At 37.8% G+C, this 27,172-nt stretch overlaps 1 protein-coding gene and 1 long non-coding RNA gene across 3 annotated transcripts in view; one reads left to right on the top strand and one right to left on the bottom strand.

Annotated features, from left to right (window-relative positions):
• Positions 1 to 27,172, bottom strand: part of LOC144309468 (outer dynein arm-docking complex subunit 2-like) — a 262,922-nt gene that overhangs the window by 17,117 nt on the left and 218,633 nt on the right. The gene's annotated exons all lie outside the window — the stretch shown is intronic.
• Positions 1 to 27,172, top strand: part of LOC144309472 (uncharacterized) — a 183,875-nt gene that overhangs the window by 35,877 nt on the left and 120,826 nt on the right. For both annotated transcript variants that reach the window (XR_013375461.1, XR_013375460.1), the window contains exon 2: positions 5,895 to 5,968. This is a non-coding gene — a long non-coding RNA (uncharacterized LOC144309472). The remainder of the gene's footprint in view (positions 1 to 5,894; positions 5,969 to 27,172) is intronic.

Below are 27,172 nucleotides of genomic sequence, written 5' to 3'. Positions count from 1 at the left end.
TAACACATTTATGGAAAAGTACTCCTTAATGTGGAAAAAATGATAGCAAAACATTAAAAAAATGCAAACTTTATAATTTCTTATTATCTTAGCTACGCCATATTTTAGAATTTTAACACAGATTTCTATTTTTCTGTGTCTTATGTGGAGGTGGTTACTAATAAGACCTTCCTTCATCTCTGTAACTACTCTGATCCAGAGAGAAAGAAATTTTAGTATTCATACACAAGTTCATCCTCTATTCCAAATATATGGAATTCAAAATATTCAAAATAATGTGGTCATTTCACTAAATATCATGCAGTTTAAGGCATTTTTGTGAAGTTTAAAAAACTTTATCTGCTGGGGCACCTGGGTGGCTCAGTGGTTGAGTGTCTGCCTTTGGCTCAGATTGCACTCCCCATGTCCCGGGATTACATCAGGCTCCCCCCAGGGAACCTGCTTCTCCCTCTGCCTAGGTCTCTGCCTCTCTGTGTGTCTCTCATGAATAAATGAAATCTTTAAAAACAAAACAAAACTCTACCTGCTTATTCAGATCAAGAGCCAGGCCAAATTTTGGGATGATAAAAGGTCTAGGAATCACTTCTATCTGGATTTGCATATAAATGAAATCATTTAAAGGAACACCTAATTGGAATTGGGATCAAGGGAACTGTGCTATGAAACTATTGGAGGATTCGAGGTTCCCTATTTTAATAATGTTCTGCCAAACATCTGTTTTATTGCTTAAAATCACGTAAACAAATAATAAGATATTTGATAGAATAGCATCTCAAAGTTGCTTTTTAAATTATTTAGAGATTTAAGGATATAACTTGTATCTAATGTATTTCTTAGCAATTGACCTAAACATGTTAATTCCCTCATAATTTCAATGACTTCATTATATTTTGATGCAGTTTAACTGCTCGGTTTGAAATATACTCACAGTGACATGTTTTTTCTTTAAGTCTTCCTGAGTACATTATGATTTGTCCATATTCCATAGAGTTCAACAGTCATCTATTAGATTGGAGAGAAACAGTAGCAAGCAGGAGCCAATTCCTTCCTTCATATTCTCCAGTATTTAGCAGTTGAAAGCTGACAAAGTTAAACCAGTGGCCTCCCATTTCTGCATAAGAATTCTGTTTTTCCAATATTTTATTTCATCATTTCACTGTCTTATTTTAGTTTCATTATTTCCATTTCCGGGCTTGATATTATTGGATTTGTTTTTACAACAGTTGTAGAATTACAATGATAGCTCCAGTTTTTTCTCCCTGACTGTATTCACACCCTTGGCCATCTCATTGTGAGTGGGGTGACTGTTCATCCCTCAATAAGCAACTCAGCCAGCTAACTTTCTTTGGTTAGTGGGATGTTAGCTGACCTGACTGACACAAACCAAGTCTTGAAGAAGGTGTCTGTGGCTTGCTAACACTGTGGACATCACCACGAGAATATCTTTGGGCTAGCCTGCTGGAGGATGTGAGAAAGTGGGCACAGCCAGAGTCACCCTGCTTATGCCCAGTCACCTGGATCAGGCAATGGCCAGCTGACCCCCAGTTGTGTGAACTGGTCCAGCAAAGGTTGGCAGAACTGCTAAACCAATCCTCAAATCACCCCAGATGCATGAGCAATAAACACAACATTCTCTCCAGCAATGCAGCAATGCAGTGTTATTGTCACAATAGACAAGGACACACTACCAAGTCCTATCCTTAAGCAACTTCTCTTCACATATATAATATTTAAAAAAAAAAAACAACTAAAGAGACTATTTGGAGTGGCTGAGCATCTGCCTTTGGCTCAGGTCATGATCCCGGGGTCCTGGGACTGAGTCCCACATCAGGCTCCCTGCATAAAGCCTGCTTCCCCCCTGCCTGTGTCTCTGCCTCTCTCTCCATGGCTCTCATGAATAAATAAATAAAACCTTTTTAAAAAAAATAATAATAACCCTTAAACAGACTATAAGGGTAGAATAGTCTAGAACAAAAAGGTATGGATATCTTTTGGTCAAATTTTGCAAGTATGCCAGGAATCTCCTATGCTGTTGATGGTGAATGAGAAAAAGTTTTATACCCACATTGTTTGACAAGATGGATTGATTAATACCATCAGAACTTTCATTAGGATAAAAAGGATAAAAGCCAGTGACAAGTCTGATGCTTTTCTGACTTAAATAAATTCAGGTAGGTGTCTTAAAGAAAAATTGGAGTTTATTGTTTGTTTGAAGTGCAGTTAGGTGATATAGTTACAAGGCATTGGTTCTCAACCCTGGCTGCATATCAGAAGCACAAGAGGAGGGTTCCAAAAATACCCATGTTCAAGCCCATCCCAGACCCCCTGCACCGGCATGTCTGGGAATGAGGCCCAGGTTTATACATTGTTTAACAGCCCTTCGGATTTTCTAATATGCAGGCCAGGCTGGCAGATATTACCCTAAGAGGAATGATTGCATTATATAAGAGATAATGCTAAACATTTCATTCTGACCTCAAAAAGTAGGTTTCTTACAAGAGTAGGCTTCTACCCTTTTTTTGCAAAAAAGGTAGTGGTCGGTCAGTTCTTTGGTGACAAGGTACAGAGCAGAATGATTTAAAGACTTGAAACATATGGACACTGGAAGGTCTTCCAGAGTAGTTAGAGCTCACTGTCTTGTGAACATTGTTGGCATGTAGGTTTTATTTAAGTTTTTATTTAAATTCAACTTAGTTAACATATAGTGTAATATTAGTTTCAGGTGGACAATATAGTGATTCAGCTTCCATACATCACCTGGCACTCATCACAAGTGCACTCCTTAATCCCCATCACCTATTTCACCCCCCACCTCTCCTTTGGGAACCATCAGTGTGTTCTCTAGAGTGAAAAGTCTGTTTCTTAGTTGGCCTCTTTCTCTCTCTCTCTTTTTTTTTTTTTTGTTTCCACATATGAGTGAAATCATACGGTATATGTCTTTCTCTGACTGACTTACTTCACTTAGCATAATACTCTCTAGCTCCATCCACAGCATTGCAAGTGGCAAGATTTTTTTTTCCTTAGATATTATTTGACAGAGGGAGAGAGCACCAGCAGGAGAAGGGGCAGAGGGAGTGGGAGAAGCAAGTTCTCTGCTGAGCAGGGAGCTTGATGCGGGGCTCAATCCCAGGACCCCAGGAGCATGACCTGAAGTGAAGGCAGACACTTAACTGAATGAGCCACCCAGGCGCCCCAAGATTTCATTGCTGAGTAATATTCCATTATGTGTGCATATCTGCTCATTTGTTAATTGGATTGTTTGTTTTGAGGGTGTTGAGTTTTAGAACTTCTTCATATAGTTTGGCTATTAACCCTTTATCAGATTTGTCATTTGTAAATATCTTCTCCCATTCTGTAGTTTGCCTTTTAGTTTTTTTTTTTTTATTGTTTCCTTCCCTTTGCAAAAGCTTTCTATTTTGATGAAGTCACAAGAGTTTATCTTTGCTTTTGTTTCCCTTGTGTCAGGAGACATTTCTAGAAAGAAGTTGCTGCAGCTGATATCACAGAAGTTACTGCCTGTATCCTCCTCTAGGATTTTGATTTCATGTCTCACATTTAGGTCTTTCATCTATTTTGAATTTATTTTTGTGTATGCTGTAAGAAAGTAGTCCAGTTTCATTCTATTGCATGTGGCTGTCCAGTTTTCCCAGAAGCATTAGTTGAAGAGACTTTTTCCTACTGGATATTCTTCTCTTCTTTGTCAAAGATTAACTGACCATACAGTTGTAGGTTCATTTCTGTGTTTTCTCTTCTGTTCCATTGATCTCTATATCTATTTTTGTGCCAGAACCATACTGTTTTGATCACTATAGCTTTGTCATATAACTTGAAGTCCGGGATTGGCATCCTCCAGCTTTACTTTTCTTTTTCAATATTGCTTTGGCTATTTAGGATCTTCTGTGGTTGCATACACATTTTAGGATTGTTTATTCTAGTTCTGTGAAAAATGTTCTTGGTATTTGATAGGTATTACATTAAATGTTTAGGTTGTTTTGGCTAGTATATTTGTTCTTCCAACCCATGAAGATAGAATGTCTTTCCATTTCTTTGTGTCATCTTGAATTTCTTTCATCAATGTTTTATACTTTTCAGAGTAAAGGTCTTTCTTTCACCTCCTTGGTTAGGTTTATTCATAGGTTTCTTATGGTTTTTGGTGCAATTGTAAATGGGATTGACTCCTCAATTTCTCTTTGTGTTGTCAGCATATGTTTTGATCTAATAATTTCTACCTGTCTTGTTCAGTGTAGCACACAGTTCAATAATCTTGTAACTTTCAAAAGCTTTTCATTAACAATTGCTCCTTAAGCCCCTCAGTCTCCTTCCCCCAAGAATGTACTAACCAAAGCTGAAGCAAAGAAAAGTATAGTGCTTCTATAAATCAAAAACTCCCACAAAGATTATGGGTTTGGAAAATGGTAATTATGATTTCTGCCTCCATAGCAAGTTGAACTACTGTTTGAATACTTTAAGTGGTAATATTGCTTGCTAGCATAAGAATTCTAGTTTTTTTAAAAAAAGATTTCATTTATTTATTAATGAGAGACACAGAGAGGCAGAGACACAGGCAGAGGGAAAAGCAGGCTCCCTGCAGGGAGCCCGACGTGGGACTCTATCCCAGGTCCCCAGAATCAGGTCCTGGGCTGAAGGCACGGGCTGAAGCCTGTGCTAAACCGCTGAGCCACCCAGGCTGCCCAAGAATTCTAGTTTTAAGTTCAGATAGGTTTAGATTCAAAATCTGGTTTTATCACTAATTTTGGTTTTGTCATTTTAAAAATGGAGATAATAGTTAATGGTCAGTTGCTCATGAGGTTGCTGAATGTATTAAATAACATGTCGCAGAAAAGTGTCCTTCACAGTTCTTGGCAGACAGTAGTACTCAATACATGTTATCTATAATAATGATAATAGTTATTTTAATTACTATTATATCATAAGGCAATCATTCTATTTTATATTACTTGGCAGCTCTGTACGATATTTAGGCCATTATATATTTTCTCAGAACTTCCAGTGACTGCAGTCATATTCTGAAGTACTGGGTGTTAGGACATTGACATATGAATTTGAGGCAGGAGCACAATTAAGCCCATAACAAAAAGCTTTGGAATCTTCTCCCAGAGTATGAAACCAGAGCATAGTGACCAAGGACAGAACACAGCTAGAGCTGATTCATTGAGGTAGGGTTTCTTTGAGCGTCTTTCCATTAGTACCCAGGGCTGCCCTGACTTGACTTCTGTCCTTCGTGAGACTTGGTCCTTTGCTTTCTCTTTTTTTTATGAGCAATCCCCATTCCACGTGATGCACTCTTTTCTTTTCCCTTTAAGCTAGCCAGAATTAATTTCTATTGTTTGCAATAAAAAAAACAAAACTAAACAAAAAAAAAAAAAACCTCTGACACATACCCTGAAGTTTGTTCCCCAAGTGTGGACTCTAGACAACTTGTGCCGAAAGGTGGCATCACCCTTTGGAAGTCCTTGTGACCAGAACCAACAAATTCCCAATTTGAGTTGGACCAAAAGAAAACTCCCTATATCCCTGGGTGGCGCAGCGGTTTAGCGCCTGCCTTTGGCCCAGGGCGTGATCCCGGAGACCCGGGATCGAATCCCACGTCGGGCTCCCCGTGCATGGAGCCTGCTTCTCCCTCTGCCTGTGTCTCTGCCTCTCTCTCTGTGTGTCTCTCATGAATAAATAAATAAAATCTTTAAAAAAAAAAAAAGAAAACTCCCTAATTGTGTATGTGTGCAGATATTTTACTTTATGAGTGAATTAAATTACTTATATGCTTAATAATAATTTGTTCAAAGAATATATGCTGGGAAAGGATTAGGAGAAAGTGCTCTTTTTTAAAAAAAAATTCTATTTATCACTGAAAAACCTTATTTTTTTTGGTTTAGTTAACAATTGTGAAAGTTCCCTTATGAAGACCAGGAAAAAAGTTGGGCTAAACGGACAGAACACAAATTCTCTGGTAAGAAATGTGTTGCTTGGTAATAAAAGGTTTCGAGTGAAAGTCAAACCCATAATGCTTGATTTACAGGGTGGCTCTGACAAAGACTACTATTTATACTCAATGTTCATCCTCTATCTCCCCTTTTTATGGTATTAGACTATTTTAGTTGGGTCCATGGCCACCCGGAATAAAGGTGACATCTTCCAGCCTCTCTTGCAGCCAGTTGTGGCCATATGACTATAGCTATTGGATGAGTTACATGGACAGTTTTATGGTTTGTACCCTCCCCTTCTCTTTTATTCCTTGCCATGACTAATTATGGATCTAGTGGGCTCTATTAGACAATGCAGACAAGGGCAACATCTAGAAGAGCACTAGGCCAAGAGAGAAGGAACATGGCCATCTGCTGATTTTATGGGACAGACCCTTGGCACCACCTTGAATACTAAGATCCTTAGTATTGGAGAAAAATAAGCTTCTCAAAAAAAAAAATAAGCTTCTCTGTTGTTTTAGGCTCTGTATTTTGGTTTAACCTGCAACAGTATCTATGTCCTATCTGATATAGTGGCCATTAATATGCTTTTTATCCTTGATTAAATATGGGGGTAATAGAGCAGCCCGGGTGGCTCAGTGGTTTAGGCCGCCTTCAGCCCACGCTGTGATCCTGGAGACCCGGGATCGAGTCCCACATCAGTCTCCCTGCATGGAGCCTACTTCTCCCTCTACTTCTCTCTCTCTCTCTCTCATGAATAAATAAATAAAAATCTTTAAAAAAATATGGGGGTAATAGTGGTAAATGGGACTATAACCAAATTAGAACTGTTGGTAATGAGTTGTATTCAACATGCTCAGTGAACGATGAACATGTACAATATTCACTTTTATCATATGTTGAAAGTGAGAGGAAGGCCCTCAACTTCAGTAAGAAATGTTATATTATATATTTCAATTCCTCTTAAAAAATGCTAGCAAAGAGCATTGCCATGATTTCAAGAGGTTTGCCAAAGTAGCTTGTATTGCAGTATAGTGGGTTTTGTTAATGGCCTGATCCTATCACTTCAGAGCCAAAAACAACTTAATTTCTTGATGTTTAAGAGAAAAAAAGAGAATTTCTTAATAAAATCAAACTCTGGTGCAAACAGCTCTATCATGCTGTGTATAAGTCCTTTCAAACATCAAATACTCAATTTTCTTCCATCTTCAGAGGAAAAAAATAATGACATCATATTGGACACATTATAAAACCACATACATATGCTGTAACAGAAGTGGGAATGCTTTTCAGAGTCAAATGGAACCAAAGAATGGAAATCATTTGCCCCTAACTTCCAACTCAAAGCATACAACAGTCCAGCTCTTGAGTGTGGTATGTTCCTTGATTTGGTCTTTGACAGAATGCTGAAAGTAGTCCTCAATTGGAAGTTTGTCCATAATTTCAATCCAAATATCCAGAGCCATTTGTCAGATCCATAAAACATTTTCTGCCAGTTCTGATGACCTATAATTGTGAGTTAGCATTTTTTTTATCTAATAGAATAAAAAATGAAAAATAAAACCAGGGGATCCCTGGGTGGCGCAGCGGTTTGGCGCCTGCCTTTGGCCCAGGGCACGATCCTGGAGACCCGGGATCGAATCCCACATCAGGCTCCCGGTGCATGGAGCCTGCTTCTCCCTCTGCCTGTGTCTCTGCCTCTCTCTCTCTCTCTCTCTGTGACTATCATAAATAAATAAAAATTAAAAAAAAAAAAAGAAAAATAAAACCATTTGAACTTGGAATCTAATCTAGCACTTTAGCTATCCATTTTTGAGGTTGATGTCAATTTTTGGTGAAAAGATTTCAAATCTTAAAATCTTTCTAACAATTACATAGTTTCTCTTTAATATTCTCATGAGTGTTCTTTTAAAAATTACCTAAAATGGATGTCTCCTATGTACATCTAGTGTCTAATAAGAGCATCTTGTGTTCCAAAAGTCAAGGAAAACCTTTTTTTTCAGAGTTTACATTTTCAGATTCTTTAGGGCTAAGATTCTTAACTGGGATCCATGAGTGAATTTATGAGTCTATGAGCCCACTCACTGAAATTACATCAAAATTTTGAGGATGCAGAGCCATAGCTTTCATCAGATTCACACAAACATTCATAACCCCCAAATAGACTAAGAGCTTATAAGATATTGGATAATAGATACTAAATAAGTGTTTAATATAACCTGGCTCTATACCATTAAAATATTAAAACAGTTCAATCCTTTTGCAATGATGAAAGCAAAATATCTATTGCAACAGCCCACAGTTTTCAAACCTTATTATTTTTCCTCAGTTGTACCAAGTCTTGATACTGTGATACTGAAGCCAGAGCCCTGCAGTGGCTGCTTAATGGAGAATATAACTCAAGATTGGAATAAGAGTTTGATGTTTACTGCATCAGTTTCAAAGTCCAGCTGTAAATATACTATAGTTGAGAAACAGAGCAATATAATCTTTTCAAGCTTGAAAAAACAGTGATGCATAGCCAAATACTTTGAACTGTTTGCTTAAGAACAAATCTATTTCAAGATTTGATTACCACTAACTCAGACTTTTTCATCACTAAGTCCTTTCAATTCCATATCATGTGTTTCAAATTTTGTCTGCATAACTTATTTTTGTTCTACTTTTCTGTCAAAAACAATGTGGAAATCCCAGGTTATATAATTGAGGACTTGGAGAGGCCATATACATCTAGCCAACCAAAATAAAATGAAAGCTATTATCATGAAACATGCTTAAGGAAGTGTATCCTTTGTTCGGGTAAAGAGTGCCAACATTTGTGATCTTAGAATGAAGTCAAAGGAAACTAAAATGGGTTTTCCTTAATGCAACCATGTGCAGAATCACTCTTTACCAAACATATGATCCATAAAAATATTTGTGCATATTTAGATACCCATGAGAACAAATCAATTTCAAGTAAAATAATAATGTATTATTTTTATAATATACCTGGAGGCTGAAGTCATCCCATTCATCTTCCTTACTTGGGTTTATTATCCTACACATTTGATAAGTCAAGTGGAAGCCTCTCTGCACACCCTCTCTGTATATAGAGCAGACACCAAACTGCTAATTTCTTTCTTCCTCCTTCCTTGTGTCAGGTTGACCATGCAACACATTTGAATTACTGTTAGAAGGTAAATGTTGCATGGCTTTGAACCAATATCTCTCCTGTCTATAGAGTTTTAAATTCACATGTGGGTGTTCTAGAAAGAGGAGGTTACCAATGTGTAGAGTTGTGAAGAGTCACCAAGGAAGGCAATTTAGATTTCTTTGTGGAGGGGTCAAGAGAGTAGGAGATTTTTCTGATAGGTACCTGATGGAATAAGGAAAACATTTCTCTATGGGGTGGCAGTGGAGAAAGGCTGACCATTACTGGACTGGCTATTGTATAAAATTGCCACAAAAATGCTTAATAAAGAGAAAATGAACAGCATATGGACTCTGGTTGAGGCTTCATGAAAACATTCAGGGAAAGAAAGAACAAAGGGCAATCTTTCCAATGTATATAGAAGAAGTAAGATGTTTTCCTAAGTTTTTCTATCACTGTCAGCATTTGGGATGGAAATATGCTGTAGGAAAAAGATTAACTCCAGTTTGCTTAGAAAGAATTTTCCCTGAAAATAATCCTGTGTGTTTTTAATATGTCGGGTTACATTGCCAATCAGTTCTATTTGGTAATTTTCAGTATGATTTCTTTTTAACCCATGAATTATTTAGAAGTAGGTTTTAAAATTTCTGAATTTATCAATTTCTTGGCTCTCTTTAGCTATTGATTGCATTTGTAACTTTGTTGCATTGTATTTTTGAGTTGTGTTTGTGGTCAAGTGGTGATCAGTTTTTGAAAATGTTCAATGTGTGCTTGAAATTAATATGTATATGCCATATTTATTTATAGGACTGTATACATATACAACATATATATGTATACACACACATATATATGTTATGTCAAGCTTAATAATTCTGTTGTTCAGATTTTCTCAATTTCTACTTAATTTTGATCTATTCAATCTGCCTCTCAGAAAGGTATGTTAACCTCTTTCTGCTATGATCTATATGATTTTCCACTATGATCTAAATTGTTAGCCACCCCTTCCTGCCACCTCTTGTTTTTCTGCTTACTTTTTGGCATGTATTTTGAGGTTATGTTTTTAGGTGGATACATAATCAGAATAATTATGTCTTCCTGGTAAATTTATCACTAAGTAGCTCTTGATCTTTAATAATGCTGTTTTGTGCTTAAATCTGTTTAGTATACATCACCTTTTCTTTGGTTCCTATTTATCTGGTGTTGTGATCATCACTGGTTGCTCAACCAGCATCCATTTATCCCTCTTCTAGTAGAACCAGGACCTCAGTTTTGTTCAGGTAGCCACCTCTTTCTCACACAGCTAAGTGTCTCAGGAGAAGGTTTGTTTGGTTTAAGGGTGAATCCATTCTTTTTTTCAGTTGATAGATCATTAGGCGTGGGATTCAGTGCTGGCCAAAATGAAGTGTGTGGGTAGGTAGGGAGTCTTTGGGAAAGTGTCCTTCTTCTGAGCAAGAGCTGGGGTCTCTTATTTCCACCTGGATATTGCTGTTTCTGGTAAGACACCCAGAATCGCTGCAACCATCTCGTTAGAAGCCTAAAAACCCAAACAGGGATGTCAGAGCACAGAGATGGAAAAGACCTGGGTCCTTTATACAACCATTTGCCTAATTTCTTCTTGCATATCCTTTTAATTTTTTATGTGTAACTTTCCTTCTAGTGCCTTATATAACCTGAATGAAGTTGATTAGCTTCAGACCTGAACACAGGTTTTTTTCTTAACCTCTTAAGAGGTACATTCTTCCATTTATATTCATTTACTAATATATTTGCTCTTCTGTCATCTTATTTTGCTGTTTTCAACTTCTTTTGCTTTTTAATCTTTTGTCATATATACTAACTTTTATCTATTTTTTTCTTGATAACTTTTGTAATCAGGGCAGCCCCGGTGACCCAGTGGTTTAGTGCCGCCTTCCGCCTGGGATGTGATCCTGGAGACCTGGGATCGAGTCACACGTCGAGCTCCCTGCATGGAGCCTGCTTCTCCCTCTGCCTGTGTCTCTGCCTCGCTTTCTCTCTCTGTCTGTGTCTGTCATGAATAAATAAATAAAATCTTTAAAAAAAACTTTTGTAATCATGTTTTCATTCTGCAAGCAGGTGCCTTTAAAAATAAGAAAAATTCTCAATGTTCAATGCCAGTTTTATAAAAGCAAAAATTGATACAATTAAATGGTAGCAAGAATGAAATAAATCATATATATACATGTAATGAGATGTTGATAAGCAAATGAAGTGGTAATATTGATATTCACCTGGAAAAAAATTTTAAGAGATAATGATAAAAACAGTTTGTAAAATTCTATGTACAGTTGACCTTTTGTGACTTCCTATAGTTTGTTCCCATTCCCTTTATATTTAGCAGAAATTCTGTTATGTTTCTGGCATGTAACGCCACTTTTCCTAGTTTCCACATCTAGTTCAGGCTTTCTTCTATTTTTATCTTCCATTGGTCCTATCATTAGCCTGAGTGGTGGTGTAAGAATTAGAGTTTTTATTTCTTCTGTAAGTCTTTTTTTCCCTTTAGTGTTGGGTTTCATTCATTCGTTCCTTCAATAAATAATAGTGACTACCAACTAAGTGCCAGGTATTTAAGTGTTAAGGTTAAGTATTTATGCTTAATTGTAATATTTTATCATCTATAAACTAAAAACAAAAGAGGCTGGAAGATAGAAGGTGTTAGAAAATAAAAGCCCAATAAGGTAGCTTTGACTATGAATGAATAGGAGAGATAACTTCTCATTATGTATTTGTTGTTTTCCAACTGAGTAAGTAGAGTAGTGATCAGAAGAGAGTTCAAGGAAAGTAAGAGATTAGTAAATCTGAAGTTCCTCTTATTATTTTTTTAAAGATTTCTTTATTTTTAAAGATTTCTTCCCAGCAAGTGGGAAGGGAGAGACAGAGGGTGAGAATCCCAAGCAGCCTCCCTGCTGCGCCCAAGAGCCCAACGCAGAGCTCAATGTCATGACCCATGAAATCATGACCTGAGCTGAAATCACTAATACTTAACTGAGCCACCCAGATGCCCCAGTTTAAAGCTGGTTTCAAGGTGTGAATCTTATTCTACAACTTACCAGGAAAATCCTGCCATGTCACTATGTAAGAAAATCAATAGCCTTTTAATTATCTATGCTTCAGTTTCCTCTGTAAAATGGGCTAAAAAAAAATAGTGACCCTTCTAGGTCTAGCCTAAGGATTGAGTAAATACAGGCAAATGGAGTAATAATGACATAGCTATTATATATTATAATGATATTACATATTACTACATGATATTAATAAATTCTATTATATAATGATATTATATTAATATGTCAGGCACTTTGTACTTACTTTTCATATGTTAGCTAGCCCCTTTAATCCTCATGTACCCTATGAAGTCAGTGTGATCTTTCTTATTTTGCAGATGAGGTTTAGAGGCTTACTCAAAACATTTTCCCCAGGAAATAAATTTTTTTTCCCTAGAAATTTCAAAGATATGAAGACTAGTAATTACAGGGAAAAAAACCTGAAATTATGCTTTTTTAGAAGGCCAAAGTTATTGTTAATTTAAGAATAAATGTATCACCCACAGTTGTTCTCACCAATTACATTTTGTTGAAATGAAAATAGAATTTATTGAGATGATAATTGCATACGGGACAACTATTTGCATTGGAATGTTTTTGGTTTTATTTGGAATTGAGCAGGAAGCACAAGAACCTTTGTTTTGATTTAAAGATTTTATTTATTTATTCATGAGAGAGAGGCAGAGACATAGGCAGAGGGAGAAGTAGGCTCCCTACAGGGAGCCCGATATGGGACTTGATCCTGGGACTCCAGGATCACGCCCTGGGTGTGAAGGCAGGTGCTAACCCGCTGAGCCACCCAGGTGTCCCGCACAAGAACCTTTGACTCTGTGGAAGACCCATTGTGAGAAATGGGATTCACACTCTCACACATTTAGTGACACAATAACTGAGAAGAGGAGAAGGCTTTGTAGCACCTATTATGCTTTTTAATACATAGAATTGTTGCTTTTCTTTAAGAGAGAAATGCAAGAGATCCAAGCTAAGGTTTACTCCCTGAGAATGTTCTATAACCTGTCATGGTTTGTTACACAATAACCTGCCATTGTTTGTTTCTTAATATTTGCCTACTTATTCACCCAAATCAGAGCCCAGTCAAGGACAGTTTATTCCTGCTCCCCTTCTGTCACCTGCATTACCTGAAGCAGGCAATTTACTGGCTCCCTCCACTGCACACTTCCCCACTGAGTACCTGCTATGTGAGGTGAGTGAGATGGAGTCTCCATGTTGTAGTCTCTACAGAACCCAATGAAATCAGCATAAATCCATTCCTTGCCTTGGTTCCTCAGGGATGGATACAGTTAAGTCTAAAGCAATCTATGTTGTCATTACCTGAGTCCGTTCAATCAGCGGAAAGCCCAGAGGTTTACTCAGTGGCTCGAGGAAGTGAAACTCTTTTGAATGGAGTGATGTGAGGATATGACCTTTGGAATTGCTGCAGCCCTTTTGCAACTATGAGGGAACCCAGCTGAGGAAGACAACATACAGTAGAGGGGACAGCCAACATAATTTCAGACAATAAAATTCAAACTATAATGGAAGTTTACTTGAAGATCACTCTACCTTTGGAGAGTGGTTACAAGGTCCAGTAAATTCCCTTTATTTTATTTTATTTTATTTTATTTTTATTTTTTTTTAAAGATTTTATTTATTTATTCATGATAGTCACACAGAGAGAGAGAGAGAGAGGGGCAGAGACACAGGCAGAGAGAGAAGCAGGCTCCATGCACCGGAAGCCCGACGTGGGATTGGATCCTGGGTCTCCAGGATCGTGCCCTGGGCCAAAGGCAGGCGCCAAACTGCTGCGCCACCCAGGGATCCCTCCCTTTATTTTAAATGCCATTTTGAGTTAGGGTTTCTGCTTTGCAACTACATGCATCTTAGTCAGTGCTGACAGTGGTGTCAGACAACAGGCTTGTAGAGAAATGTATGAAATCCAGGACTGTTTATTTAGCCATATGGTAACATAGTCAATAATAACTTGGTTTTTATTATTGCAGCTGATTAACTGCTTCCTGATGTCTTTTGTGTGTACCCTACATTGTATTATCTTTCTCACTTTTGATGTGGTCCGTACACATTTGTGTTCCTTCTTTTTGTTCATCCTTGGTGATCTGGCTCAACATCTTTCCTTGGTTCTCTAAATTGCCTTTCAGAACTTTGCACAGTTCTGCTCCTCCAATTTGGCAGGCTTTTCCCTGTCCTGCACTTCCCATATAGTTTGTTCACCTGCCAAAATTGTTTGTTTAAAGAGCATCCAGCTCTTCTGGAATCCTTTCTTCCCATCAAGTCTTTTTTTTTTCCTCGTCAGTGCCCTACACTTGTTGAAATTTGCTTTCCCAGAACTGATTATTTTTCCCTCATCAGCTTCTTTCCTTTTCCTTAGGAAAGGAACTTTTTTTTTTATTACTTTTACAGAAGCTTTAGTTCTCTTTTAAGTCTTTATTAACTCTGCCATTATTGAGAATTGATTTTAAAAGGACTTTTCCCTTATGATGCATTTTTAAGCAAGTAACTATCTCCAGTATATTTTAAATCTATTTCACAGTTTGTTGTTGACCCATTTTCTACAGACAATATCGGGGAAGTTAGAAACCTGTCTGATCACTACACTGGGGTATTTGGATTCCTGTCCTTGTATAATTCCAGTCCTTGTATAATCTGCTAAAATAGCTATAATTATCCCCCACCCCACTCCTAGCTCATCATATGCATACCTCTTTTCAAAGTGACTTTGTAGCTTTTTTGACCCATGACTTCAAATGCAGCAGAGGTGATGTACTAGTTTTTCCTAGGATTCAAGAAGCCTTGTATACATGTGCTTGTTCTCCTAGAACTTGGCCCAGCCTCCATGTGAACAAACACTGGTTAGCTTACTGGAGGATGAGAGACTCCATGGGAGATTCATGTCAGCTCATCTGTCCCAGGTGAGGCCCTAGACATATGAGAGCCCAGCTAGTAAAAGCAAAGCTAACCTCCCGATGATAGCAGATGCATGAGGGTGCCCAGCTGAGTCTAGTCCAAATTGCTGACCAGCAGAATTACTAGCTAAATAAGTGGTTGTTTGGAATGGTTTGTTAACCAACAAAAGCTAATTGATAGAGAAATATTTAAATCTCTGAGGATACCATCATGGAAGGAGAGTGCTAGGAATGGGGGAGGCTATGGGAAAGGAAAATTGGTGGTAAGGAAGAAAGAGCCCAACAGGGCAGGCAATGTCAGTCAGAGGTCAACTGTGAGAATGGCTGGGAGGCAGAGCTGAGGTTGGTATTACAGAGTAAGTTTTCTTTAGTCCTGCCCTAACCCCAGAATCTCCCACAAATGACTCCTACTCATGTTTGCCTTGGATGCGTGGTATTTTTCAGAATCAAAGAAAAGAGGTTGTGTTTCATATCTGCAATCACAAGGGTATGAAGGGAGGAAGGAAAGGGGAGTAGTTGCCAGAAGTGAGACTTGGGTTAACTGAACATCTAGAAGAACCAAGCAATGATTAGAATTGTGCAGTAAGTCAGAAAGATAGGTCCCACCCAAGAATTCCTGGAAATATTCAAAGTGTTGAGTTTTTTTGTCCTATGTAGGTTCAAGCCAATTTTATCTAAATCTTAGTGCATAAGATCACCCCACAAACCAGAGAATGTTCAGTCACCAGGAGCCATCAGGTAATACAAGCTTCTGTCTATCAGATACGTTGTGTCTTCATTTGTTTCAAAAGCTTAAGGTGGCTACTGAAAACATGGTATGGCACACCAGTTCAGGTCTGGCATTGGTAAGAAGTCATTTTAATTAATTCATTGCTAATGTTTCTTTTAGTACATCTGGGATCAAAAGAGAAATCTGCTCACCAACCAATGTAAAAAGCCAGGCAACAGCAAAACAGGTGTGAAGTTAAAACTGAATTCTTGGGTGTGTTTGAGGTAGAGGGAACAATGCAGGCAAGATGTAGAAGCAGGACAGTACAGCATATTTGGGGAAGAGAAACAGTTTAGTCTGGCTGATTATAGTGGACAGTTGTTTGAAATACCATATGATGTATTTTTCCTCCCTATTATTTCCAGAGTTAGTATTTTTTATTTGTTTGTTCGGGTAGTTGGTTGTTTTGAAAACCCTGCAGCCTTCCCTCCATTAAACAAAGAAGATGAAGATAATTTTTTGCAGGGAAAGGGAGACTGAACACTGTCCAGAACAAAGTCCTCGCTCAGCTCTAAGTTTCAAACTAGATTTTTAAAATAAAGTCTGGAGATAAATAATAGTCTCAAAAAATTAGACTTTCAAATACTCTGCAGTGCTAGAAAATCAAAAGAGTGCTTTTGTGCAGTGATGGGGAGAGGGTATGAAAGAGAACTGGGGGTGCTGTTGGTGTCCACTCATTGATCTGTATGATCTTGATCTTATATGGATGTTTGCTGTGAGAACTTTAATTGAGCTACATACTCATAATTGTATAAATAACTGAATGAATAATCAATAGAAAAAAATAGCCTTTCAAGCAATAGAGGAATGTTTTCTCAAATGTCTTGGAGCAGAGTTTTTATTTGAAGAACCAAAGTTTTGAGAGGTGGCCTCAGAGAAAGATGAAGAATACCATTAAAAAATGTGCCCAAACATAGAGGAGAATGAAAACCTTCTACTTTGGGAGGAGATGCCTGGGAATGCAAGGAAGAAAAGGGGAAGAGGTTGCTTGCAAGCTCTTGTCCCACTTGGAGTTTGAGGGAAACAAAACAATATTAGGGATAGCTTGAGTAGGGGCAAGCCTCAGACAAGTTCCTGTGTCAGCAAAGCATCCCAGAGGAAGATGCCCCAGCACACCTGGCTGGGAGGGACATCTAAGTTGGTGAGCTCAGAGCAGCCTCATAAGATCCTCTTACAGCTTTAAGATGCTGGGAAAGTTGCCGACACATCCCAGCCCTCCAAGAGGGCCCAGCAGTGTGGTGACCTGGATGCCAGAAGAGGCCAGGGGTCCTCAAGAGAAGCTGCTGAGATGAGGCCTTCCCTTTTGACTAGGATCCATGGAGGACTCCAGGCATCAGCACAGTTGCCAGCACAACACCCCAAACTCCAGCCACACATCAGCAGCCACCAACACAATATGCCCAGCGACCATGAGAGCCCAAACTCCCTGCAGTGTGACAGGGAGGCAGACTGGTGATGCAACCATCAGGGAAACATAACTTACCTAGAGGCTCCTCTATGCCTCCCAGGAATCCTCCCTGCCTACAAGGTGCCAGTGAGGGAAGCAGGTGAGAAAAGGGAGAACACTCAAGAAGTGGGCAAACCCTGAAAAATGCCAAAGTTAATCCAAAAGAGCTATTCTTCTAAATCAAGAGAGGCTGGACACTTTTATTTGGCAAAATCAAGTTTTTCAACCATCAGCAGAAAGGCATGTAAAAATTAAAGTTCTATGAATTTCTGCACATCAAGTCAACATATGTGATTTTTTTTGTTGTTTTGGACCAGAGTACATGTAGAATATATTTGAAAAAGAATAGTGGGAGAGAAGACCGGTGAGGTAGATTGAAATTAGAACACAAAAGTATTCTATAAAGGAAGGGAAATCGAAGACATTTATGTTAGTTTCCTTGATCTCTGAATAGAAGGGCCAGGACTACATCTGATCATCTAAGAATATTTATTTAGAATGTTATTATTATTATCATCATCATCATAATTATTACTTTTAGAAGGTTATTATTAATGTTTTTTTCCTGGGAGACAATATGCTAAGTGAAATAAGCCACTCACAGAAGGACAAATACTGAATGATTCCACTTCAATGAGATTTTCTGTGACTATTCTAAAATGAACTCAGAGAAGCAGAAAAACGAATAGTAGTTGCCAGGGGTGGGGGCTGGGAGGGAATGGGAAGATGGTCAATGGCTATAAAGTTTCACTTATGATACATGAATAAGTTTTAAAAAATTTTAGAATATTCTAGAAACTACAACACATTGCCTATAGTTAACAATTTGTTAAGCAGGTAGGTTTCATGTTACTATACACACACACACACACACACACGTGACACAAGGAAACTTTGTTTTTAAATATTTTATTTATTTATGAGACAGAGAGACAGAGACGCAGGCAGAGGGAGAAGCAGGCTCCACGCAGGGAGCCCGATGGGGGACTCGATCCCGGGCCTCCAGGACCACCTCTGGACTGAAGGCAGGCACTAAACCTCTGAGCCACCCAGGGATCCCCGACACAAGGAAACTTTGGAAGGTGTTGGCTATGTGTATTACCTTAACTGTGGTGCTGGTATCATGAGTGTTTGCATATGTCCAAACTCATCAAACTGTACAGATTAAATCTATGCAGTTATTTGCATATTAATTAAAATTCAATAGAGTTTTTTTTTTTTTAAAGAATAAATTGAGGGTTTTCCAATGCTCAATAAGGAATTCCTCATTCCTTAAAAATAGATCTGCCCTATGACCCAGCAATTGCACTGCTGGGGATTTACCCCATAGATACAGATGCAATGAAACGCCGGGACACCTGCACCCCGATGTTTCTAGCAGCAATGTCCACAATAGCCAAACTGTGGAAGGAGCCTCGGTGTCCATCGAAAGATGAATGGATAAAGAAGATGTGGTCTATGTATACAATGGAATATTACTCAGCCATTAGAAACGACAAATACCCACCTTTTGCTTCGACGTGGATGGACCTGGAGGGTATTATGCTGAGTGAAATAAGTCCATCGGAGAAGGACAGACATTATATGGTCTCATTCATTTGGAGAATATAAAAAATAGTGACAGGGAATAAAGGGGAAAGGAGAAAAAATGAGTGGGAAATATCAGCGAGGGTGACAGAACATGAGACTCCTAACTCTGGGAAACGAACCAGGAGTGGTGGAAGGGGAGGTGGGCAGGGGGATGGGGTGACTGGGTGATGGGCACTGAGGGGGGCACTTGATGGGATGAGCACTGGGTGTTATTCTATATGTTGGCAATTGAACACCAATAAAAAATAAATAAAAAAAAAGGAATTCCTCATTCCTTCTTTGGAACATCAGTCCTCTGCCTAAAGGGCTAAAAGAGAAATATTCTTTCTCAGGAAATTATTACCAGTATTATCCAAAAATGAAAATCTCACACAGCCACCATCCAGGGCAGGTCCATTTGAGCTCTGTTGGGCTCACAAGCAGAATCTGCAGAGCTGAGAAGCTGGACCGCAAGTCTTGGCAAGAGCACATCTGTCTCACACATTTGTCTGATGCATTCATAGGCAGAGAAGAAGACAGGACTCTCCTTTACACCTTCACATTTGTTGTTTTAGCTCATAATTAGTTCAGATTAAAAGAATAACCCAAATAAATTGACTTCAGAGAGCACAATGTGTTAGCTCATCTTCTGTTTTAAATCAGCATCAGCTGGTGTTTATTGCTTCAACAAGACAGTGTAACTAAGATGACCCCTTAAGGTTTTACACCTTGCAAGTGAAGATTGGGAATAACAGCCAAAGCTTTTAAAAAGCAACACATGGGTCTAGCTGTGAGCTCCTCCCGATGTGTGCACAACACTCCAATAAGACGAGGTTTGGTTGGTGCTACCATGGCCTTGCAGTGGAGGTGCATAAAGCTGGAGGGAAAGAGCGCGCAGGTGCAGACAGCAGCATTTGCAAGCAGTCAGGAAACCGGCCTTACTGTCTTTACAGGACTGTTTGTATGGAAGTTTGGATTGCATCCACAGTGCAAATTGCACAAATTCTCATCGCAGCTCTCACCGAGGAAAGAGCTCTAATAGCTCCAGAACAAACTTTTCAGAGGCCTTCAGCCTTTTTCTCTCTCAAAAAGTGCAGTATTATACATGGTAGTTGCAGAGGAGACATATTTCCCCTTTAGCACAACCTAGACATCACACAGTGGAACTTATGAGAGTTAATGTTAATTTTTTAGGCCATTTTGGTACTATTAGTGGCATAGTTGCAAGGCCTTACTATTTTCCCAAAAGTATGACTATACCTTCTTAAATGCCTAATTTGCACTCACTGAATCACACACTGGAAGAACTTGGCTCCTTCAGGATTTAAAATATACTGAACCTACTGAAGCAGCTTGAGGGGATTCTTTGTCTATGAGTCAGTGACCGTGAAGCTGTTGGAATGCTTAGGAAACAGAGGTCCTTCTAGAGAGACAGTGTGTGAGTTTATCTCAAGTCCACTGACTCTGCTGGTAAGGATGCCCCAAACCACCTTTTCTAATGATAAATTTGAGGAGTTAAGTCTTAAAAATAACTGTATCTAATTCAGCAATTCCACTCCTGCTTGTCTACCCAAAAGAACTCAAAGCAAGGGCTTGAACAGATATTTGTACACCCACGTTCAGAGTAGCCAAATGATGGGAACAACCTGAGTGCCCCTCAGTGGGTGAATGGTTAAAGAAAAGGTGGTATATACTTACAATGGAATAGAATCCATCCCTGAAATGGAAGGAAATTCTGAAGACATGCTGAGTGAAATAAACCAAACACAAAAGACCAAATACTATATGATTCCACTTATATGAGGTTCCTAGAACTGTCAAATTCATGGAGACAGAAAGTAGAATGGTGATTACCAGGGGCTGAAGGAGGAGTTATTGTTTAATGGGTAGTTTCAATTTGGGGTTCTGGAGATGGGTTGTGGTGATGGTCACACAACAATGTGAATGAACTTAATGCCACTGAACTGTACATTGAAAAATGGCCACACTGGTAAATTTTATGTCATTTATATTTTACCATAATAAAAAACATTTAAAAATAACTGTATCAGGGGCACTTGGGTGACTCAGTTGGTTAAGCATCTGCCTTCAACTCAGGTCATGACCCCAGAGTCCTGGGATGGAGCCCCACATTGGGCTCTCTGCTCAGCAAGGGAGCCTGCTTCTCCATCTCCCTCTGCCCCTCCCCAGCTCATTCTCTCTCTCAAATAAATAAAAAATCTTTTTAAAAAATAACTTTACCCCAAATATAATGCTGACTATAGCCTTCTAGATGAATTTCATTGAAATTCAAAATTCATACAAATTTGAATTTAAAAAATCATCATGCAATAGAAAGAGCATGACTGAAACATCTGTCAGAAGGGAAACAACACTCGACAAGATGGCGAATGATCTAACATAACCTAAAGAAATAATGAAAACTTGTATAAATTAAAGCAATAGTATTAATTAAAGAAACCCCTTACCCTAGCCAAGTGGATAGACTAAGACTTATCCAACATGGCATCCCCCTGGCTATATGAGACTAGAGAGCCCTTGATTTGAGGCTGGTCTGAGTTGAACTGTGCTATAGGTGTAAAATATACATCAACTCCAAAGATTTAGTGAAAAAGAAAATGTAACGGATCTCAATAGTTTTTATATTGATTAAATGTTTTAATGAGAATATTTTGGATGCATTGGGTTAAACATAGTAAACTTAATTTCACCTGTTTTAACACTTTTTAATAGGGCTACTAGAAATTTTATTTTATTTATGTATTTGTTACTTTTTTAAAAGTTTGTTTAATCTCTACACCCAACGTGGGGCACAAACTCACCACCCTGAGATGAAGAGTTGCATGCCCTTCTGACTGAACCAGCCAGCCACCCCTGCGTTTATTGCCTTTTAATTGAGATATAATTGACATACATTTATTAGTCTCAGATGTACAACATATTGATCCAATATTTGCATGTGTTGTGAAATGATCACCTCAAGGAGTCTAGTTAACATCCAACCATGGTTACAAAAAAGTTTTTCTTGTGATGTGAACTTTTAAGATCTCTCATAGCAACTTTCAAATAAACAATCCAGTAGTTTTAACTATAGTCACTATGTTGTACATCACATCCTCAGGACTATTTATTTTATAAATGGAAGTTTGTGACTTTTTTACTTCTTTCACCCATTTCACTCACACCAGTCTGTTCTCTGTATCTATGAGCTTGGGTTCTTGTTTTGTTGTTTCGAGTCCACATATAAGGGAGAGCATGTGGCATTTGTCTTTCTCCATGTACCTTGCTTTACTTAGGCTAAGCTCCTCCAGGTCTACCCATATTGTCACAAATGGCAAGATTTCTCTGGTTTTTAATGGCTGAATAGTATTCCATTACACACACACACACACACACAAACACACACACCCCTACGCCATTTTCTTTATCTATTCATCCATCAATGGACAGCTTAGGTTGCTTCCGTATCTTGGGTATTATAAATAAGGCCGAAAGGAACATGGGGATGTATTTATCTCTTTGGTGTTTTTGCTTTCTTCAGATAAATAACCAGAAGTGGGTTTGCTGGATCATGTGATACTTCTAATATTTTGAGAAAACTCCATACACTTTCCCAATTTTTATTTTCACCAAATAGTGCATGAGGGTTCTTCACATTCTCACCAAAACGTGTTATTTTTTCAATGTTAGCCATTCTGACAGTTGTGAGCTGATATCTCATTGTGGTTTTGATTTGCATTTGCCTGATGGTTAGTGATATTGAGCAGAAAAAAATTTAAAACAGAGTGGCTTGTCTTTTATTTCTATGGGACAGCACTGCTTTGGAGGTATACTAGGGTGCTTCCTAGTATAACAGTATAGAAATAGAGTTCATTTCATGATTGTGGATTCAATCTCTAACATATAAGAGAATAGCATTATTTGTTACTTTTAAGACTTTATCAGTCCTGCCAATTTTTTCTTAACATCTTTTTCTCATACTTTTTCCTTTCCATTTCTATTCTCTAGTGTTGGCTCTCTGTGGCTTTGAACTAGATCCCGTATAACCAATAATTATTGGCTTCAATTCCTCTTCTATAATCTATTCACTATACCCTGACCAGATTAACTTTTAGGAAACCCATGTGTAGATATTTTTTTCTGTGCTCAACACCTGGTGACTACAGTCTAGGGAGTTTGCAGATTCTGGGTTTCCCCAGAGATTCTGAATCAGTAGGTTGGGGTGGGGCCCAGACTTCACATTGTAACAGGTACCCTAGACTGTATTAAACAGGTCTGAAGAACAATAGCCTGTAGGATTAAGCTCAGATTCTTCAAAGTAATTTTCAAGACTCTTTTCACCTTCATAGTCTGGTTAGTTCAATCTGTCTGAGGGAGAATGGAAACACTCAATATCTAGAGAACCTCTGGAAAAAAATAAGCTTCTGTCTGAGCAGCTTTAATACTTGCCTAATTGAGGGAAGTGATTTGACCCTAAAGATATCTCCACCACAGCTATTCTATGACCCTACACTTACCATTATGATAATCTACTTCTTCAGAGTAATTTTTCTCAGCTTCTATCTGAATTTGAGGAAGCCAATCTCTTCAGTACCGCATTTTATAGTGCTGCTATCATAATATGAATCTACATAGACCAAGATAGTTTTGACATGTGTCCTTTTGCACTAATTATTTTCTTTGGTTTTCTATTGATTAACACCAGGCATCTTTAGGGATGCAATTGTCAGGATTTAGTCAAATAATCTTTCATCCTACTAGATAAAGATTATGATGTTGCAGACTTGTGAACCATATCTGGTTCAAAGAATCATTTTGATTTTTCTGCATGTTTGTTGTTATAGACTGTATCTCATAAAAATTCATATGTTGAAGCCCTAACTTCCAATCTCAGAATTTCAAGAAAGCCTTTTAAGGGGTTAATTATGGTTAAATAAGGTCAGAAGGGTGGGGCCTGATCCCACTGGACTAGGGTCCTCATAAGAGGAGGAAGAGCCATCAGAGACTTGTCTCTCTTTGCATGCACACAGAGGAAAGGGCATATGAGGACACAGAAAAAAAAAAAAAAAGCATCTGTCTGCCTCATCAGAAACCAACCTGCTGGCAGCTTGATCTTGGACTTCTAGTCTCTAGAACTGTGAGAAAATAAATGTCTGATGTTTAAGCCACTATGGTATTCTGTTATGGCAGCCCTAGCAGACTGATAGAATAGCCAATATTTAAAATTTGGGAGGATGCCTGTAAAAATCTGAATTTCTTTTGAGAAGTTGATTTGGCAACAACTGGCTAGAGATGAATAGTAATTTGTTTGCACTCCCTAGTTCTCCAGTCTCTGTCCCCCAGACATGAAGGCTAAAGGTCCATTGCCAATTGTGTCACTCTTATTTTATTTTTATTGTTTTTATTTTAATTTCAGTATAGTTAACATATAGTGTTATATTAGTTTCAGGTGTACAATATAGTGATTCAACACTTCCACACATCACCCGGTGCTCATCATGACAGGTGCACTCCTTAATCCCCATTACCTATTTCCCCCACCCCCACCCTCTCATGTCAATATTATTTTAAAAACAACAACAACAGCTGAGTGAAGTAAGTCAGTCGGAGAAGGACAAACATTATATGTTCTCATTCATGTGGGGAATATAAATAATAGTGAAAGGGAATATAAGGGAAGGGAGAAGAAATGGGTGGGAAATATCAGAAAGGGAGACATAACGTAAAGACTGCTAACTCTGGGAAATGAACTAGGGGTGGTAGAAGGGGAGGAGGGCGGGGGGTGGGAGTGATTGGGTGACGGGCACTGGGGGTTATTCTGTATGTTGGTAAATTGAACACCAATAAAAAAATATATATATAAAAAAATAAAAAAAATAAAAGATACACGAACCATTAAAAACAACAACAACAACAACATATCTAGCTATTTACACTCACTTATGTTACTTGCCTAGCCCTTGTGAACACTTAGGTTTAAGAAAAGGATTTTAAGGAAAGGGTTTTATTTGCTTATTCATGAGAGACATAGAGAAAGGCAGAGACATAGATAGAGGCAGAAGCACGCTCCCTGCAGGAAGCCTGATGCGGGACTCAATTCCAGGACCCTGGGATCATGACCTGAAACAAAGGCAGACGCTCAACCACAGAGCCACCCAGGTGACCCTAAGTTTATAATTCCTGATGTAACATATCTACTGACAAAGGTCAGTTTTCAATAGTGAAAACAATTTGCATTTAACTATCCACACTTTATCTAAATTTCATTTTTGATAATAGTCATTCTCTATGAGCAAGCCAACCAGCTATAGATTCTCTAAGACTGTATGAACCATGCTGATGTACACTAATGTACCTTTCAATCATTAAAATAAATTGGGACATAAATCTAAACTTATGACAAATCTTAACTCTGAACATCATGAGCCAATTATGTAATTTGCAAAGGATGTCTTTTTATCAACTAATAAATCAGGGTGGCATGAACTGGAGAAGAAAAATTCCTTTTAGTCTTGACAGATGCAAATAAAGAATAAATTATTTTTACTTGAATATTTGAAAATAATGAATTGGGAGTATAAGGATTCCATCTGTTAGATGAGTTCAAGTCAGCATGACAGTTGTGTATTGAAAGCATATTGAAATATTAACTTTACATCTTGCATTTATAGAAACTAAAGCATAAAACTTTTTAAGAGGCAGAAGATGTAAGAGCCATTCATCAGAGAAAATGGGAACAGAAGCTAGAGACAGAGATTTGAGTGGAGAGAAAAAAGGAAAATAAAAGCTTGAAGGCAAGGAAATTAATCTTAACAATTAGAGCATAAAAGAATAGCACACAAAAGGGGAGATCAGAATTCTATGATAGTCTACAGAATTTACTTACTGGCTGGCAAATTTTGTTGGGACTGTATTTCTTATTAGACTTATACTGTATTTCTACTATACGGGCAAAATATGTTAGTAAATTACTATATCATTTGTCTTAGCTATCTATAATGAAGTAAATAAATGAATGGGTAAAATCATTCTTTTCAAAACAACGTTTTATGAAGCAATCTGTCAATGACCTTCTGAGTTATTTCATTTGTCTACTTCCTATATGCTTGAGAATAGAACTGATCTGCTGAATTTACAAAGACCAAATAAGGAAATGTTCAAAATTTTGCAGATTAAAAATATTCTGATAGTAGGTTAGATGTTTATTTCATAAAAAAACAACAACAAAACAAAACAAAAAACAAACCAACCCTGCTCATTAATTTGATCTACGGGTTGTGTATCCCATTTGTTGATGGAGGATCTCTCTTTTAAAGTTAGTATTAGGAAGAATGTCTATCCTAGCAGTTTCCAAATAATAGAAAAGTAAATTCATTGGGTGTTTTTATTGAAAAAAAGTAATTCATGTTCATTTTGGACAGATTAGAAAACACAGATGGGCAAAGAGAAAGCAAAAATCATTCTTGTTGCTCTATTCAGATATAATCATTTGTTTAATCACAGATTGGTGTATTTAAGTTCTTTCTTCTTTCATTGTGTCTAGCTACATACTAATACTTTTCTAAAAATGTGGCTCAGGGTGTATATACTGCTTCAGAACCTGCTATCCAATTTAACAATATTTTGTGAAAGGCCTTCTATGTCATTAGTTAATATTCTACAACATGTTTTTGTTGTATGGTTGGACCATAATTGGATTAGCCAAAATTTCCCCTAACATTTGTACCATTATAAGCAATGATGTGGTAAATACTCTTGTAGAATAACTCTTGGGCATAATCCAAAACGCACACAAAATTATGAAGCTTTTGGTATGCATTGCCAAATTGCCCTTGCAGGATGATTGTGCCCATTTAGATAGACCCTAGTATGATACGAGATTATCTATTTTTACCAATTCTTCTGTATTTCAAATAAGATCACAAGTAGGAAGAAGTATATAATACAGTGCCTGTATATATTAATTAGCATTATGTACAATTTGGTTCTCTTTCTACTCCAGTGTCATCAAGGGACAGAATTCTACATTTGAGTACATGAGAAAGTGTTTTTTAGGGGGGAATTTAGTGCATTCGAGGCAGTGAGATTCTTAAAAAAGTGGGTTTCCTTACTGTTTTCACTGAATTATAGGAATAAACATAGCCTATTTATTTCCCAAGTCTTCCGTGGGATGAGATTAAATATCTTGAATTACTGAACTGTGAAATTATCTTTTAAACCTACTCCCATTAGGTAAAAGAAAAAGAAAAGATTTACCCAATGATTTCAGTTGTCTGTTTATCAACAACTGAGATTCTCATTTTCCTAACTGGAAATGCATTTTCTG

This window comes from Canis aureus, unplaced genomic scaffold (assembly GCF_053574225.1).
Source record: "Canis aureus isolate CA01 unplaced genomic scaffold, VMU_Caureus_v.1.0 NW_027326412.1_RagTag, whole genome shotgun sequence".
In the NCBI taxonomy this organism is placed as follows: Eukaryota; Metazoa; Chordata; class Mammalia; order Carnivora; family Canidae; genus Canis; species Canis aureus.
The sequence above is the reverse complement of the archived record's forward strand: the minus strand, read 5'-3'. Positions and strand labels throughout refer to the sequence as shown.